The sequence below is a fragment of the Pinus tabuliformis genome, chromosome 9 (assembly GCF_031772625.1).
Source record: "Pinus tabuliformis cultivar Carrire ecotype Pingquan chromosome 9, CPIR1, whole genome shotgun sequence".
Lineage (NCBI taxonomy): Eukaryota > Viridiplantae > Streptophyta > Pinopsida > Pinales > Pinaceae > Pinus > Pinus tabuliformis.
In genome coordinates, this window is record NC_142307.1 from 1,044,624,150 (window position 1) to 1,044,633,030 (window position 8,881).

General features: G+C 42.6%; 1 pseudogene; it reads left to right on the forward strand.

Annotated features, from left to right (window-relative positions):
• The first annotated feature begins 320 nt into the window (after positions 1 to 320).
• On the forward strand, positions 321 to 1,371 carry LOC149152267 (18S ribosomal RNA; annotated as a pseudogene).
• The last annotated feature ends 7,510 nt before the right edge of the window (positions 1,372 to 8,881 follow it).

Sequence of the window (8,881 nt, forward strand, 5' to 3'; positions counted from 1 at the left end):
ACTGTCTGGGTAGACTCCTAGGTGGCCTCAGTGCGGGGCGTGGAGGCATTTCTAAGGGAGTGGGTGAGTGATCACTCATTTTCTTGTTGGTTGGGGAGTGGTTGCAAACTCTGGAGTGGCCTTGATGCATTGTGGCTCGGCAGGTATACCCATTTGTCCGCCATGTCCTTCGCATGTTGCGTGTGCTTCCTTCTTGGGATGCAAGAGGTGCAAGGCATAAAAGTTTTACATGATATTTTGACATCTATTTGACTTGATGGGTGTTCAGGTTGGCTCTTGGTAAGAGAGTGCCCAGAATTCCCTTTGAAGTGGGAGGGTGCTACCTGGTTGATCCTGCCAGTAGTCATATGCTTGTCTCAAAGATTAAGCCATGCATGTCTAAGTATGAACTAATTCAGACTGTGAAACTGCGGATGGCTCATTAAATCAGTTATAGTTTTTTTTATGGTACCATACTACTCAGATAACTGTAGTAATTCTAGAGCTAATACCTACACCAAGTCCCGACTCTTTGGAAGGGATGCATTTTTTAGATAAAAGGCTGGCACAAGCTTGCTCGCTTCTCGAGTGAATCATGATAACTCGACGGATCGCACAACCCTTGTGTGGTGATGCTTCATTCAAATTTCTACCCTATCAACTTTCAATGGTAGGATAGAGGCATACCATGGTGGTGATGGGTGATGGAGAATTAGGGTTCGATTCTCGAGACAGAGCCTAAGAAACAACTACCACATCCAAGGAAGGCAGTAGGCGTGCAAATTACCCAATCCTAATGGAGGTACTGAGAATAAATAACAATACTGGGCTCATCAAGTCTGGTATTTGGAATGAGTACAATCTAAATCCCTTAACGAGGATCCATTGGATGGAAATTCTGGTGCCAGCAGCCACGGTAATTCCAACTCCAATAGCGTATATTTAAGTTGTTGTAATTAAAAAGCTTATAGTTGGATCTTGGGTTGTAAAGGTCGGTCCGCCTACTCGGTGTGCACCTGCCCTTCCGTCCCTTTTGTTGGTAGCATGCTCCTAGCCTTAATTGGCTAGGTCGCGGCTCTAGTGCTGTTACTTTGAAAAAATTAGAGTGCTCAAAGCAAGCTTATGCTCTGAATACATTAGCATGGAATAACGTGATAGGAGTCTGGTCCTATTGTGTTGGCCTTTGAGACCAGAGTAATGATTAATAGGGACTGTCAGGGGCATTTGTATTTCATTGTCAGAGGTGAAATTCTTGGATTTATGAAAGATGGGACATTGCAAAATCATTTGCCAAGGATTTTTTCATTAAAAAAAAAAATGAAAGTTGTGTTATAGACATTTTTGTGCCTTACAGCTATAAGCATGAAATGTCCATAATCTAAGGGATCCAAAGTCCCTAAACATGTTGTTCCTACCCCTAGAGGAACAAGGCTAACAAACCACAGCAATTCACAGAAGTTCTCCACCAGAAACTGCTCAAAAACAAGTCAATTCAGGATCAATTCAGAGGCTCCACTAGCTATCTGCGCTGAAATGCAGAGATTACACTCGCTAGGTGCACTGCAATGCAGGTAGAAGCACTACCAGGGTGCGCTGAGCGGGAAGTGACAAATGGAAAGTTCATTCAACGAGGTGGAAAGACCCTAGAAACTTCCAGAATCTTCTCTAATGACACTTACCTCAATGAATTCGACTAGTGATGAGTAAGAGGCTCTTAGTCTCCAAGTGGAAGCAAGAACTGATAGAGGGAGGGGACACTAGTGAGATCTCAAGCTGACTCATCCTCTCTCCAAACATCTATATATGGATCTCTCCTCCATGAGATCCAGGAGGCTGGAATTTTGTTATTGCAAAGAATTGTTGCTGGTTTGAGATTGGAATCATTGGGTGCTTAATGCTTTGAAGGGAGGTGAAGATAGGAATTTCATTTGCTGGGAAGGAGATGCTGGATTGGAACTCTCTTGGTTGTATCTCCTCCTGAACCTTGTTATTCATCAATAAAGCTATCTTGGTTTCTCCTATATACTGATGTATCTTTGATGTATGATTGCATTAGTATGTTTAGTTTATTTCTAATCCTGAACTAGTTATGGATATGAATCTATGTCTTTGTATAGTGTTCTCTTCTTGTGATCTTGTAGGGACCTGTTGAAGTTGGGCGAGCGAGAAGGAAAGTAGCTGGGAACTCTCAAAGAGAAGAGAAACCGGATCGAGGGACAAACGGAAGACACCGGTTAGTCCATCCATCTCTCTTCATTCTTAATTCATAAAGGAAGAATACTAGAATAGCTGTTTCTGTTTGTTGCTAAGGCACTGTCACACCTTAGGTGGATAGGATCGTCCTGCATAGGCATTTTTCCCCACAACAAATTGGCGACTCCGCTGGGGAGATCTGTTTAGTCATTTTATTTGTGTCTCTATCATTGTTTGTTTCATAGACTCAACAACAACAATCGAACTGCATCTGCTATTCTCAGATGCAAAGTAGACAACTGCTGCTTTGATCCAATCACTGGATTTGTCTATGATCTGAACAATGGACTCACAAATGATTTGGTGATCCTTTGTGATAGATCTTAGTCCTCCCTCAAAGCATCCCTTTGATGGTACCTTGCTTGTTGCTTTTATTTGGCCTGAAACCGTAGATTAATAAGCAAACTGTGACCCAGAACCCAGTGAGGAACTCTCGTTTCTCCTTCAGCGCAGACTCTGTGAAGAGGTTCTACATTTCAACGCAGGTCCCGTGAAGGCTACCTGCACTGAATGTAAAAACCTCTGTGTTGAGGGTGCGTTGATCCAGTTAGGCCTTGTGCAGCTGGGGTTCTCTGCTCTGTTTTGCCTTGTTTTGATCTCTGATTTTTGCAGCCTATAACCAGCATAGGTACCTGTCTGATAACTCCTTTTCTCTGCTTAAATTCTGCCTCCTTTTGTACAAAAATACTGTGAGTGTTTTTATGTGTTTGTGGCGTCATTTACAGTTTTCCTTTGCAAGAGTGAAATAATCATCCTGTAGCCCTTGATTCAGATCTTTTGATTGTGATCTTAGGAGAGAGTTCATTGGCTGTTTACAGTTGATTATACATTTACTTTTGCTTTTGGTTTGAGTTTGTCTCTTTTAAGTGTCGAAACAAGTGTTCATTTTGAAAGTCGTAAAGTGTTGTATTCTCTTCTACCCTTTCTGATTTCGAAAAAGTAAACTTGTTTGTATTTGTCATTTAAAAGCAAATTCAAAGTTGTACAAAAAGCTTTCTTTTTAGGCATCAATATTAAAAAAGCGGAAAACAAACACCTGCATTGTGCATTTGCATCTTGATAGTTTGCATGCTTGATTTAGGAAAAGTGCATTAGAGTGTGCTGATTGCTCTTTGAGAAAATATGGTGTCTTTCTTTTCCCTTTGTAGCTAGGATTTTCATTGTTGAAAAGATATAAAAGCTTGCTTATCATCTTTAGACTGCATTTAGGAATTGTATCATACATCTCGTGGTGATCCAAAAAGGAAAACTTCTAAAAAGATCAACCTAAAATAAATTGAATGAACTTAACAACGCTTTGTAACTTAACGCACAACATAGAGGTCTAGGCTAGAGACGTATTCCGGCATCGTAAATCCTGGTGACTGTCGATCTCGCGTGATTCCTCCTGAGGGACGATAGCGCTAGTACGGATTGTGCTCCCACGTACCGTCGAGTATATATTGGGAGACCCCTATAGGCATAAAACCTTTATCCTTAGGAAGCCGTGTCGGCCGCCCTACTGATCGCAATGCACTGAACACAGCATTCAGGAAGATTGACCGCCCGTACCTTAAAAAGTATTCTGCGGTTTTGCGAAAAGTTTGGCACACCCTCTACCTAGAACTCCAGAGCAGTTCCTTTTGGCCTTTTTCAGACTCTATAACGGAAAAAGTCCATCCGAGCATTTGTCACTTCGGGCTCGTTAAAATATCGAAGGAGACTAGAGTCATCTTTAGCTTTTTCTCGACTCTTTAAAATTGAAAAAGCAAGTTGTGTCTAAAGCGTCGTTAAAATTTATTTTAAACGGAACAATCACCCCTTCTTCCTGCGTTGATCTTTAGGTTGAGAAAATGGAGCACACCAACCAAGGAATTCCCCTTGGTGGAAATCCTAGTCCCTTCTCCTCTTGGGGAGACGTTGGTGCGCCCCATATGGCCACATTGTTGCTTCCAGGATTGACAATTGGCTTGCCGGTCTGGCTCTTTTCAACCAATGTCGTTCACAACACCACTATTCCTGAACAGTCAAATCAACAGTTAGACCAAACCAGAGTTACCCACCAGCCTTCTACTTCATCTAATTCTTCCTCTCCTCCTTCCTCTTCGCTTGACGGAATTGGTAAAACAAAAAACCAAGTTCCTAAGGAGAAGAAGGAAAAGAAGAAGAAAGAGAAGAAGAAGAAGAAGGAGCCAAAAGCGACTGGGGGCAAACAAGTGTCGTCTGACAAAAATCCACACACAGCACTGACTAGGCCTAAATCGCCATGTGTCATATGCAAGGGAGACCACTTCCACAGAGATTGTCCCTACATCCCTCGGACTAAGGGATTGGTCTCCCCGTTTGCACAATTCGGTGGCGTCAACCTCTGATAGCCATGTTGACAGCACACCGTCAACTAGTGAAAGTGAAGCCACAGGACAGAGAGGGAAAGCTAGATTTCCCTGCAAACTCTGTGAAGGCGACCATGCCATCCACCATTGTCCCTTCTTAGATGAGGCTAAAATATTTTTGGAAGATCGCTCGGCTTTACCAGTGCGACTTCCTCCTGGATATCAAAAACTCCTGCCAAGTCCTTCACCAGTTGAGAACCCGGTTGGCCCGCTCAGGTGGTCAGCCGAAGCACCTATCATTGAGGATGAACCGTCCAAATCCATACCTGACGAAAGTCAAAAGGTCGAGGCGGCAGTTGACCCGGTCTTGCCTTCAGAGGTTCTATCTTCGAATGATACCATCACAGAAGAGAATAAAGACGATACCGTCCAAATTCTCTTCATCAACATAGACTCCGACGAACACGGGGGCAATGCACCCATTCCTTTATCGCAGGAGGGAAGTTCATCAGAGCGATATCCGACCGTCTATTCGGTCCTACCACTAAGCAACCTAGTTGTGTCCTTCGACTGGAACCAACTAGGCAGACCCCGGTTACCAGCCAGTATACCATTCAAAATTATCGTTCAAATATACAGAATGGTAATGGCTGGCACCATCATTGATAAAGGGGCATCTGTGAGTATCCTTTCCTCTATTGCTTGGAAAGTGCTTGGTTCGCCAACGCTGTTGCCTAAAATGAGAAATCTATCAGGCTTTGATAAAGGAACCAGTCGACCTTTAGGGATCCTCCCCAATGTGCCTATCACATTGAAAGGGAAGACCGTTCAAATTAACGTGATGGTCATTCAAGGACCCTTGGATTATAACCTACTCCTTGGATGAGACTATATATATTGCATGGGAGCCATCGTCTCCTCACTCTTTAGAGTAATGTGTTTTTCGCATGAAGGAAGAGTGGTCAAGCTCGTGGACCAACTTTCATTTCCCGGATCACGCATCGCAAATAGTCATACACCATCCCTAAATGGTCTCTTCACGCAAGAAATGTCTCAACCCATGGTCCGTCTTCCAGATGAGCGTGAGTGATTCGAGAGGATATGACTGGAACCCAGGGGGCATGCGTCCTGGTCTGCTTCGGTAGGAAAACTTTAGGTATAAGGTAGGTTTCCGCGGGAGAATATGACTAGTCCATACCCCGTCCGACATGGAAGAGGGGTTGTTCTAGAATAAGATTCTTTTGTCAAAGTTATGTGAGTTGACAGACGGAGTCTCTCACCTTTGTCTATTTCGGTGGACATCGCCGAAGAAGTGTTTTATTCGTGGCCGCGAATGGAGCAATCTTTGGTAACCTGAAAGAGGTAGGCCTTTCCTGCTTAAGCAAATGTTTTGGCGGACAAAGTAAGGGTAACCTTGAAATCATATTTTATACCTGGGGGCATGCAAACCTTTTGGAGTGCAAGTAAGGGGCGGCTATTTATTTTTTTTAAATTTTTAGGACCTCTAACCCTTTAAACTCGTAGGATTAGTCGTTTCCAAACTTGCATAACGAAAGGATCCTGGGGCAAAGCTTTATGAGGTGCAAGCCCCATAAAAAATGGAATCTTAAATGAGACTTTCTTATCATATGACTGGGTAATCGAGCAGTTTTAGCACACAGTTCATGCTCGTTAAAAAATAAACGCAAGATCCGAGCAGTTTTAGCACATAGTTCATGCTCGTTAAAGCTCGTTAAAAAAAGAACTATCTTCCAGTAAATAACCACTGTGAATGTAACATTATCAGCCATTAAAGCCTTGGTCATGTTTGCACCGTCACCTCCACATTTCCATTGGCCGATCGTTCACCTCCATATGATTGTTTACCCATTTTGAGGAACAGTTGCGAAGAGTGATTTCACTAGCCATCCTTGTGACACTGCCGTGATTGGAAAATTCCAACCCGTACCTGGAATCAGCTGCTAACCCGTTTTATCACTCGTTCCTCAAAAGACGAGTCTTCTTTAAGCTCTTTTCATCTGACTCGTAAAATATGAAAAGATTGCCGAGTTTTGGCCTTCCAGCTCGTTAAAACGACCAGAAGTGCTATCCCTCCTCTAGATTTTAATCTTTTTGGACCTGAGGGATTATTGCACAAAAGATCGAGCGCTTGTTTTGTTCGGCTCGTTAAAACTATCGAAAACTCATCCCTTTTGTATTGTTTTATACTTTTTCGGACTAAAGGGATTAGATGACGAAAAAGGACTTTCGGAGTTGACTTTACGTACCTTTTCAGACTCTCTAAAAATGAAAAGGACCGAGTTATCTTTGTCGTTAGACTCGTTAAAAGCATTAAATAGCGACAAACTTGTCTTTAGACGAGAACGAGTTTCACTATCGCTAGGCTCGTTAAAACATAGCGATGGGCTTGCCCGAAGGGCAAGTTATAGAACAAGCATATGTTATTCTCCTCAAGCTTGACAAAAATAAAGAGGTACTGGTTAGCAATGACTGGGGAAAATTGGGAGAAACTCAAGAAAACTTTGATGGTAGCAAGTCGCTCTTGAACATGACACTTTTCCTCCGTACCACAATCGGGTTGGGTTGTTTCATTCACCGGTCACATCACCATGGTCTCACCATACCATCCATATTTGGGGTAATGCTACCGATCCATCGCATAAGTGTCGCCATATGTTCAAGAGAAGTCGTTCAGAGAAGTCAACCGTGTCCCATCCACTGCCGTACATTATCCTTCATCCTTTCATGACCACCACCCTGAATCATATGTCCTCAGATCATTTTCACCTCCATAAAATCATTTACTCCATTTCGTGTCACTGATGTGGGATACATCAAGGCCGTCCTTTGACGGATCGCTTCTTGTCGACATCAGCTCATTATCCAAGAAGTTGATCTAGGAACAACCCCTTCAGTACTTTGAAGCTTGCATGCCTCAATGGCAAGTTTCTCACTTCCGGCGACAGGTATACATCAATGACCTTCGACCGAAAGATTTTGCGTGGTGTTCGACGCCAAGTCCTTTATTCACACAACGTGAATTGTACTGCAGTACCTTGAGGGTCATTATCATTATTGGTGATTCCTCTCGCACTTGTTAACGATTTACCTCATTAACCGGTAATCAAGCAATGTCTTTCCATGTTCGACTTCAGAACATTTCTCACATGGATCGACTTGTACTTAGAGTGAAGATCGAACGAGTTTGAAGACCCCGGATCTAGTTTCATCCATCCGGGCTGCGATATATATTCAGGAAAGATAAAGACATTGACATGTACATCATTGCAGCAGATAATCATCCTACCCAAAGGATGATAATTTCATCAAAATTATCAGTCTACCATCAGACGATTGTCTGTTCTATGTACAGAAAAATGAATTTATAAAGCTGAGCATGGGAATGCCCGCCTCAGCTAGATCATGAAAGTAGTATGAAAAATAATGTATTGTATTGTATCTTATTACAGGTCTCCTCCCAGCATTGGATGAACTTCGGATCCTCCTAATAAAGCATTTCACCCGATAAATGGCCTCATACTTTAGGGGGCAACTGTTATAGACATTTTTGTGCCTTACAGCTATAAGCATGAAATGTCCATAATATAAGGGATCCAAATTCCCTAAACATGTTGTTCCTACCCCTAGAGGAACAAGGCTAACAAACCAAAGCAATTCACAGAAGTTCTCCACCAGAAACTGCTCAAAAACAAGTCAATTCAGGATCAATTTAGAGGCTCCACTAGCTGTCTGCGCTGAAATGCAGAGATTACACTGGCTAGGTGCACTGCAACGTAGGTAGAAGCACTACCAGGGTGCGCTGAGTGGGAAGTGACAAATGGAAAGTTCATTCAACGAGGTGGAAAGACCCTGGAAACTTCCAGAATCTTCTCCAATGACACTTGCCTCAATGAATTCGACTAGTGATGAGTAAGAGGCTCTTAGTCTCCAAGTGGAAGCAAGAACTAACAAAGGGAGAGGACACTAGTCAGATCTCAAGCTGACTCATCCTCTCTCCAAACATCTATATATGGATCTCTCCTCCATGAGATCCAGGAGGCTGGAATTTTGTTATTGCAAAGAATTGTTGTTGGTTTGAGATTGGAATCATTGGGTGCTTAATGCTTTGAAGGGAGGTGAAGATAGGAATTTCATTTGCTGGGAAGGAGATGCTGGATTGGAACTCTCTTGGTTGTATCTCCTCCTGAACCTTGTTATTCATCAATAAAGCTATCTTGGTTTCTCCTATATACTGATGTATCTTTGATGTATGATTGCATTAGTATGTTTAGTTTATTTCTAATCCTGAACTAGTTATGGATATGAATCTATGTCTT